Source organism: Rhipicephalus microplus, unplaced genomic scaffold, assembly GCF_043290135.1.
Source record: "Rhipicephalus microplus isolate Deutch F79 unplaced genomic scaffold, USDA_Rmic scaffold_33, whole genome shotgun sequence".
Classification (NCBI taxonomy): domain Eukaryota; kingdom Metazoa; phylum Arthropoda; class Arachnida; order Ixodida; family Ixodidae; genus Rhipicephalus; species Rhipicephalus microplus.
In genome coordinates this window covers 2,274,483-2,283,522 of record NW_027464606.1, presented here as the reverse complement: position 1 = coordinate 2,283,522, position 9,040 = coordinate 2,274,483, and positions in this window count along the sequence as shown.

The window sequence follows — 9,040 nt, the reverse complement described above, 5'->3', positions numbered from 1 at the left end:
TGCGATAGGTGAAATGTTGTGAAAGCACACAAAACGGCATGAACAAGCCAAATACTGCGTGTTGTACCGTTACAAGTGCGAAACTGCTAAGTTGTGATATTCTCGTTAAAGCGCATGCAAGCATTGTGAAACCTTAAAGAACGATGTCATTTAGCGAGATACAGCGTTCTGTACTGCAATAAGTTGGTGAAAAACTGTGAGGTTATGCAAATATCCTAATTGTGAACGAAACAGTGTAATAGAGTGTTTTTAATTACAAGTGCGAATGTTAGGTTAGGTTAAGATATGAACCGTCGTAAAACCGCATTAAACAATGTCACTTAGTGAGATGCAGTGTTTTTCACCATTACAAGTCGGGAACTGCGATATCTAATGTGAAAGCGCTTGCAAACGTCGTTAGGTTAGGTTGGGTTAGGTTAGGTTATGTTACGTTAGGTTAGGTTAGGTTAGGTTTGGTTAGGTTAGGTTAGGTTAGGTTAGGGTATGTTAGGTAAGGTTTGGTTAGGTTAGGTTAGGTTAGGTTGGTTTAGGTAAGGTTAGGTTAGGTTAAGATATGAACCGCGCTAAAACCGCATTAAACAATGTCACTTAGTGAGATGCTGTGTTTTTCACCATTACAAGTCGGGAACTGCGATATCTAATGTGAAAGCGCTTGCAAACGTCGTTAGGTTAGGTTAGGTTAGGTTAGGTTAGGTTAGGTTAGGTTACGTTAGGTTAGGTTTGGTTAGGTTAGGTTAGGTTAGGTTAGGTTAGGTTAGGTTGGGTTAGGTTAGGTTAGGTTACGTTAGGTTAAGGTATGAACCGTCGTAAAACCGCAATAAACAATGTCACTTAGTGAGATGCAGTGTTTTTCACCTTTACAAGTTGGGAACTGCGATATCTAATGTGAAAGCGCTTGAAACCGTCGTAATGTTGTAGAAAGCAATGTAAAGTAGCGAGTAAAACGTTTTCTAACGATAGAAGTGCGAAGGTTAGGTTAGGTTAGGTTAGTTTAAGCTAGGTAGCGTCATGAAACTACCAAAAACGACGTCATCTAACGAGATAGTGTTGTTTTATAGCGAGTATTAAACTGCGATAGGTGAAATGTTGTGAAAGCACACAAAACGGCATGAACAAGCCAAATACTGCGTGTTCTACCGTTACAAGTGCGAAACTGCTATATTGTGATATTCTCGTTAAAGCGCATGCAAGCATCGTGAAACCTTAAAGAACAATGTCATTTAGCGAGATACAGCGTTCTGTACTGCAATAAGTTGGTGAAAAACTGTGAGGTTATGCAAATATCGTAATTGTGAACAAAACAGTGTAATAGAGCGCTTTTAGATACAAGTGCGAATGTTAGGTTAGGTTAAGATATGAACCGTCGTAAAACCGCATTAAACAATGTCAATTACTGAGATGCAGTGTTTTTCACCATTAAAAGTGGGGAACTGCGATATTTAATGTGAAAGCGCTTGCAACCGTCGTTAGGTTAGGTTAGGTTTGGTTAGGTTAGGTTTGGTTAGGTTTGGTTAGGTTAGGTTAGGTTAGGTTAGGTTAGGTTAGATTGGGTTAGGTGGGGTTGAGTTGGGTTAGGTTAGGTTAGGTTAGGTTGGGTTAGGTCAGGTTAGGTTAGGTTAGGTTACGTTAGGTTAGGTTAGGTTAAGTTAGGTTAGGTTAGGTTAGGTTACGTTAGGTTAGGTTAGGTTAGGTAAGGATAATTTGGTTAGGTTAGGTAAGGTTAGGTTAGGTTAGGTTAGGTTGGGTTGGGTGTTGTTGGGTTGGGTTGGGTTGGGTTAGGTTGGGTTAGGTTAGGTTAGGTTACGTTAGGTTAGGTTAGGTTAGGTTACGTTAGGTTATGTTAGGTTAGGTTAGGTTACGTTAGGTTAGGTTAGGTCAGGTAAGCTTAGGTTACGTTAGAATAGGTTAGGTTAGGTTACGTTAGGTTAGGTTAAGTAAGGTTAGGTTAGGTTTGGTTAGGTTAGGTTAGGTTAGCTTAGGTTAGGTTAGGTTGGGTTGGGTTGGGTTGGGTTAGGTTGGGTTAGGTTAGGTTAGGTTAGGTTGGGTTAGGTTAGTTTAGGTTAGGTTAGGTTAAGTAAGGTTAGGTTAGGTTTGGTTAGGTTAGGTTAGGTTAGCTTAGGTTAGGTTAGGTTAAGTTAGGTTAGGTTAAGGTATGAACCGTCGTAAAACCGCATTAAACAATGTCACTTAGTGAGATGCAGTGTTTTTCACCTTTACAAGTTGGGAACTGTGATATCTAATGTGAAAGCGCTTGAAACCGTCGTAATGTTGTAGAAAGCAATGTAAAGTAGCGAGTAAAACGTTTTCTAACGATAGAAGTGCGAAGGTCATGTTAGGTTGAGTTATGTTAGTTTAAGCTAGGTAGCGTCGTGAAACTACCAAAAACAACGTCATCTAACGAGATAGTGTTGTTTTATTGCGAGTACGAAACTGCGATAGGTGAAATGTGAAAGCACACAAAACGGCATGAACAAGCCAAATACTGCGTGTTGTACCGTTACAAGTGCGAAACTGCTATGTTGTGATATTCTCGTTAAAGCGCATGCAAGCATCGTGAAACCTTAAAGAACGATGTCATTTAGCGAGATACAGCGTTCTGTACTGCAATAAGTTAGTGAAAAACTGTGAGGTTATGCAAATATCCTAATTGTGAACGAAACAGTGTAATAGAGCGTTTTTTAATACAAGTGCGAATGTTAGGTTAGGTTAAGATATGAACCGTCGTAAAACCGCATTAAACAATGTCACTTAGTGAGATGCAGTGTTTTTCACCATTACAAGTCGGGAACTGCGATATTTAATGTGAAAGCGCTTGCAAACGTCGATAGGTTAGGTTAGGTTAGGTTAGGTTACGTTAGGTTAGGTTAGGTTAGGTTTGGTTAGGTTAGGTTAGGTTAGGTTAGGTTAGGGTATGTTAGGTAAGGTTTGGTTAGGTTAGGTTAGGTTAGGTTGGTTTAGGTAAGGTTAGGTTAGGTTAAGATATGAACCGCGCTAAAACCGCATTAAACAATGTCACTTAGTGAGATGCTGTGTTTTTCACCATTACAAGTCGGGAACTGCGATATCTAATGTGAAAGCGCATGAAACCGTCGTAATCTTGTAGAAAACATTGTAAAGTAGCGAATAAAACGTTTTTTAACGATAGAAGTGCGAAGATTCGGTTAGTTTGAGCTAGGTAGCGTCGTGAAACCACCAAAAACGACGTCATCTAACGAGATAGTGTTGTTTTATTGCGAGTACGAAACTGCGATAGGTAAAATGTTGTGAAAGCACACAAAACGGCATGAACAAGCCAAATACTGCGTGTTGTACCGTTACAAGTGCGAAAGTGCTATGTTGTGACATTCTCAGTAAAGCGCATGCAAGTATCGTGAAACCTTAAAGAACGATGTCATTTAGCGAGATACAGCGTTCTGTACTGTAATAAGTTGGTGAGAAACTGTGAGGTCAAGCAAATATCGTAATTGTGAACGAAACAGTGTAATTGAGCGTCTTTAGATACAAGTGCGAATGTTAGGTTAGGTTGACATATGAACCGTCGTAAAACCGCATTAAACAATGTCACTTAGTGAGATGTAGTGTTTTTCAACATTACAAGTCGGGAACTACGATATCTAATGTGAAAGCGCATGAAACCGTCGTAATCTTGTAGAAAACATTGTAAAGTGGCGAGTAAAACGTTTTCTAACGATAGAAGTGCGAAGGTTAGGTTAGGTTAGGTTAGTTTAAGCTAGGTAGCGTCGTGAAACTACCAAAAACGACGTCATCTAACGAGATAGTGTTGTTTTATAGCGAGTATTAAACTGCGATAGGTGAAATGTTGTGAAAGCACACAAAACGGCATGAACAAGCCAAATACTGCGTGTTCTACCGTTACAAGTGCGAAACTGCTATATTGTGATATTCTCGTTAAAGCGCATGCAAGCATCGTGAAACCTTAAAGAACAATGTCATTTAGCGAGATACAGCGTTCTCTACTGCAATAAGTTGGTGAAAACTGTGAGGTTATGCAAATATCGTAATTGTTAACACAACAGTGTAATAGAGCGTTTTGAATGTTAGGTTAGGTTAACATATGAACCGTCGTAAAACCGCATTAAACAATGTCACTTAGTGAGATGCAGTGTTTTTCACCTTTACAAGTTGGGAACTGTGATATCTAATGTGAAAGCGCTTGAAACCGTCGTAATGTTGTAGAAAGCAATTTAAAGTAGCGAGTAAAACGTTTTCTAACGATAGAAGTGCGGAGGTCATGTTAGGTTGAGTTATGTTAGTTTAAGCTAGGTAGCGTCGTGAAACTACCAAAAACAACGTCATATAACGAGATAGTGTTGTTTTATTGCGAGTACGAAACTGCGATAGGTGAAATGTTGTGAAAGCACACAAAACGGCATGAACAAGCCAAATACTGCGTGTTGTACCGTTACAAGTGCGAAACTGCTATGTTGTGATATTCTCGTTAAAGCGCATGAAAGCATCGTGAAACTTTAAAGAACGATGTCATTTAGCGAGATACAGCGTTCTGTACTGCAATAAGTTGGTGAAAAACTGTGAGGTTATGCAAATATCCTAATTGTGAACGAAACAATGTAATAGAGCGTTTTTTAATACAAGTGCGAATGTTAGGTTAGGTTAAGATATGAACCGTCGTAAAACCGCATTAATCAATGTCACTTAGTGAGATGCAGTGTTTTTCACCATTACAAGTCGGGAACTGCGATATCTAATGTGAAAGCGCTTGCAAACGTCGTTAGGTTATGTTAGGTTAGGTTAGGTTAGGCTACGTTAGGTTAGGTTAGGTTAGGTTAGGTTTGGTTAGGTTAGGTTAGGTTAGGGTATGTTAGGTAAGGTTTGGTTAGGCTAGGTTAGGTTAGGTTGGTTTAGGTAAGGTTAGGTTAGGTTAAGATATGAACCGCGCTAAAACCGCATTAAACAATGTCACTTAGTGAGATGCTGTGTTTTTCACCATTACAAGTCGGGAACTGCGATATCTAATGTGAAAGCGCATGAAACCGTCGTAATCTTGTAGAAAACATTGTAAAGTAGCGAATAAAACGTTTTCTAACGATAAAAGTGCGAAGGCTATGTTAGGTTGAGTTATGTTAGTTTAAGCTAGGTAGCGTCGTGAAACCACCAAAAACGACGTCATCTAACGAGATAGTGTTGTTTTAATGCGAGTACGAAACTGCGATAGGTAAAATGTTGTGAAAGCACACAAAACGGCATGAACAAGCCAAATACTGCGTGTTGTACCGTTACAAGTGCGAAACTGCTATGTTGTGACATTCTCGGTAAAGCGCATGCAAGTTTCGTGAAACCTTAAAGAACGATGTCATTTAGAGAGATACAGCGTTCTGTACTGTAATAAGTTGGTGAGAAACTGTGAGGTCAAGCAAATATCGTAATTGTGAACGAAACAGTGTAATTGAGCGTCTTTAGATACAAGTGCGAATGTTAGGTTAGGTTGACATATCAACCGTCGTAAAACCGCATTGAACAATGTCACTTAGTGAGATGTAGTGTTTTTCAACATTACAAGTCGGGAACTACGATATCTAATGTGAAAGCGCATGAAACCGACGTAATCTTGTAGAAAACATTGTAAAGTTGCGAGTAAAACGTTTTCTAACGATAGAAGTGCGAAGGTTAGGTTAGGTTAGGTTAGTTTAAGCTAGGTAGCGTCGTGAAACTACCAAAAACGACGTCATCTAACGAGATAGTGTTGTTTTATTGCGAGTATTAAACTGCGATAGGTGAAATGTTGTGAATGCACACAAAACGGCATGAACAAGCCAAATACTGCGTGTTCTACCGTTACAAGTGCGAAACTGCTATATTGTGATATTCTCGTTAAAGCGCATGCTAGCATCGTGAAACCTTAAAGAACAATGTCATTTAGCGAGATACAGCGTTCTGTACTGCAATAAATTGGTGAAAAACTGTGAGGTTATGCAAATATCGTAATTGTGAACAAAACAGTGTAATAGAGCGCTTTTAGATACAAGTGCGAATGTTAGGTTAGGTTAAGATATGAACCGTCGTAAAACCGCACTAAACAATGTCAATTACTGAGATGCAGTGTTTTTCACCATTAAAAGTGGGGAACTGCGATATTTAATGTGAAAGCGCTTGCAACCGTCGTTAGGTTAGGTTAGGTTAGGTTAGGTTTGGTTAGGTTTGGTTAGGTTAGGTTAGGTTAGGTTAGGTTAGATTAGGTTAGGTTGGGTTGAGTTGGGTTAGGTTAGGTTAGGTTAGGTTAGGTTGGGTTAGGTCAGGTTAGGTTAGGTTAGGTTACGTTAGGTTAGGTTAGGTTACGTTAGGTTAGGTTAGGTTAGGTTACGTTAGGTTAGGTTAGGTTAGGTAAGGATAATTTGGTTAGGTTAGGTAAGGTTAGGTTAGGTTAGATTAGGTTGGGTTGGGTGTTGTTGGGTTGGGTTGGGTTAGGTTGGGTTAGGTTAGGTTAGGTTACGTTAGGTTAGGTTAGGTTAGGTTACGTTAGGTTATGTTAGGTTAGGTTAGGTTACGTTTGGTTAGGTTAGGTCAGGTAAGGTTAGGTTACGTTAGAATAGGTTAGGTTAGGTTACGTTAGGTTAGGCTAAGTAACGTTAGGTTAGGTTTGGTTAGGTTAGGTTAGGTTAGCTTAGGTTAGGTTAGGTTGGGTTGGGTTGGGTTAGGTTGGGTTAGGTTAGGTTAGGTTAGGTTGGGTTAGGTTAGTTTAGGTTAGGTTAGGTTAGGTAAGGTTGGGTTGGGTTGGGTTAGGTTAGGTTAGGTTAGGTAAGGTTAGGTTAGGTTAGGTTAGGTTAAGGTATGAACCGTCGTAAAACCGCATTAAACAATGTCACTTAGTGAGATGCAGTGTTTTTCACCTTTACAAGTTGGGAACTGTGATATCTAATGTGAAAGCGCTTGAAACCGTCGTAATGTTGTAGAAAGCAATGTAAAGTAGCGAGTAAAACGTTTTCTAACGATAGAAGTGCGAAGGTCATGTTAGGTTGAGTTATGTTAGTTTAAGCTAGGTAGCGTCGTGAAACTACCAAAAACAACGTCATCTAACGAGATAGTGTTGTTTTATTGCGAGTACGAAACTGCGATAGGTGAAATGTTGTGAAAGCACACAAAACGGCATGAACAAGCCAAATACTGCGTGTTGTACCGTTACAAGTGCGAAACTGCTATGTTGTGATATTCTCGTTAAAGCGCATGCAAGCATCGTGAAACCTTAAAGAACGATGTCATTTAGCGAGATACAGCGTTCTGTACTGCAATAAGTTGGTGAAAAACTGTGAGGTTATGCAAATATCCTAATTGTGAACGAAACAGTGTAATAGAGCGTTTTTTAATACAAGTGCGAATGTTAGGTTAGGGTAATTTATGAACCGTCGTAAAACCGCATTAAACAATGTCACTTAGTGAGATGCAGTGTTTTTCACCATTACAAGTCGGGAACTGCGATATCTAATGTGAAAGCGCTTGCAAACGTCGTTAGGTTAGGTTAGGTTAGGTTAGGTTAGGTTACGTTAGGTTAGGTTAGGTTAGGTTAGGTTAGGTTAGGTTAGGTTAGGCTAGGGTATGTTAGGTAAGGTTTGGTTAGGTTAGGTTAGGTTAGGTTGGTTTAGGTAAGGTTAGGTTAGGTTAAGATATGAACCGCGCTAAAACCGCATTAATCAATGTCACTTAGCGAGATGCAGTGTTTTTCACCATTACAAGTCGGGAACTGCGATATCTAATGTGAAAGCGCTTGCAAACGTCGTTAGGTTAGGTTAGGTTAGGTTAGGTTAGGTTAGGCTACGTTAGGTTAGGTTAGGTTAGGTTAGGTTTGGTTAGGTTAGGTTAGGTTAGGTTAGGGTATGTTAGGTAAGGTTTGGTTAGGTTAGGTTAGGTTAGGTTAGGTTGGTTTAGGTAAGGTTAGGTTAGGTTAAGATATGAACCGCGCTAAAACCGCATTAAACAATGTCACTTAGTGAGAGGCTGTGTTTTTCACCATTACAAGTCGGGAACTGCGATATCTAATGTGAAAGCGCATGAAACCGTCGTAATCTTGTAGAAAACATTGTAAAGTAGCGAATAAAACGTTTTCTAACGATAAAAGTGCGAAGGCTATGTTAGGTTGAGTTATGTTAGTTTAAGCTAGGTAGCGTCGTGAAACCACCAAAAACGACGTCATCTAACGAGATAGTGTTGTTTTAATGCGAGTACGAAACTGCGATAGGTAAAATGTTGTGAAAGCACACAAAACGGCATGAACAAGCCAAATACTGCGTGTTGTACCGTTACAAGTGCGAAACTGCTATGTTGTGACATTCTCGGTAAAGCGCATGCAAGTTTCGTGAAACCTTAAAGAACGATGTCATTTAGAGAGATACAGCGTTCTGTACTGTAATAAGTTGGTGAGAAACTGTGAGGTCAAGCAAATATCGTAATTGTGAACGAAACAGTGTAATTGAGCGTCTTTAGATACAAGTGCGAATGTTAGGTTAGGTTGACATATCAACCGTCGTAAAACCGCATTGAACAATGTCACTTAGTGAGATGTAGTGTTTTTCAACATTACAAGTCGGGAACTACGATATCTAATGTGAAAGCGCATGAAACCGACGTAATCTTGTAGAAAACATTGTAGTGTTGCGAGTAAAACGTTTTCTAACGATAGAAGTGCGAAGGTTAGGTTAGGTTAGGTTAGTTTAAGCTAGGTAGCGTCGTGAAACTACCAAAAACGACGTCATCTAACGAGATAGTGTTGTTTTATTGCGAGTATTAAACTGCGATAGGTGAAATGTTGTGAATGCACACAAAACGGCATGAACAAGCCAAATACTGCGTGTTCTACCGTTACAAGTGCGAAACTGCTATATTGTGATATTCTCGTTAAAGCGCATGCTAGCATCGTGAAACCTTAAAGAACAATGTCATTTAGCGAGATACAGCGTTCTGTACTGCAATAAGTTGGTGAAAAACTGTGAGGTTATGCAAATATCGTAATTGTGAACAAAACAGTGTAATAGAGCGCTTTTAGATACAAGTGCGAATGTTAGGTTAGGTT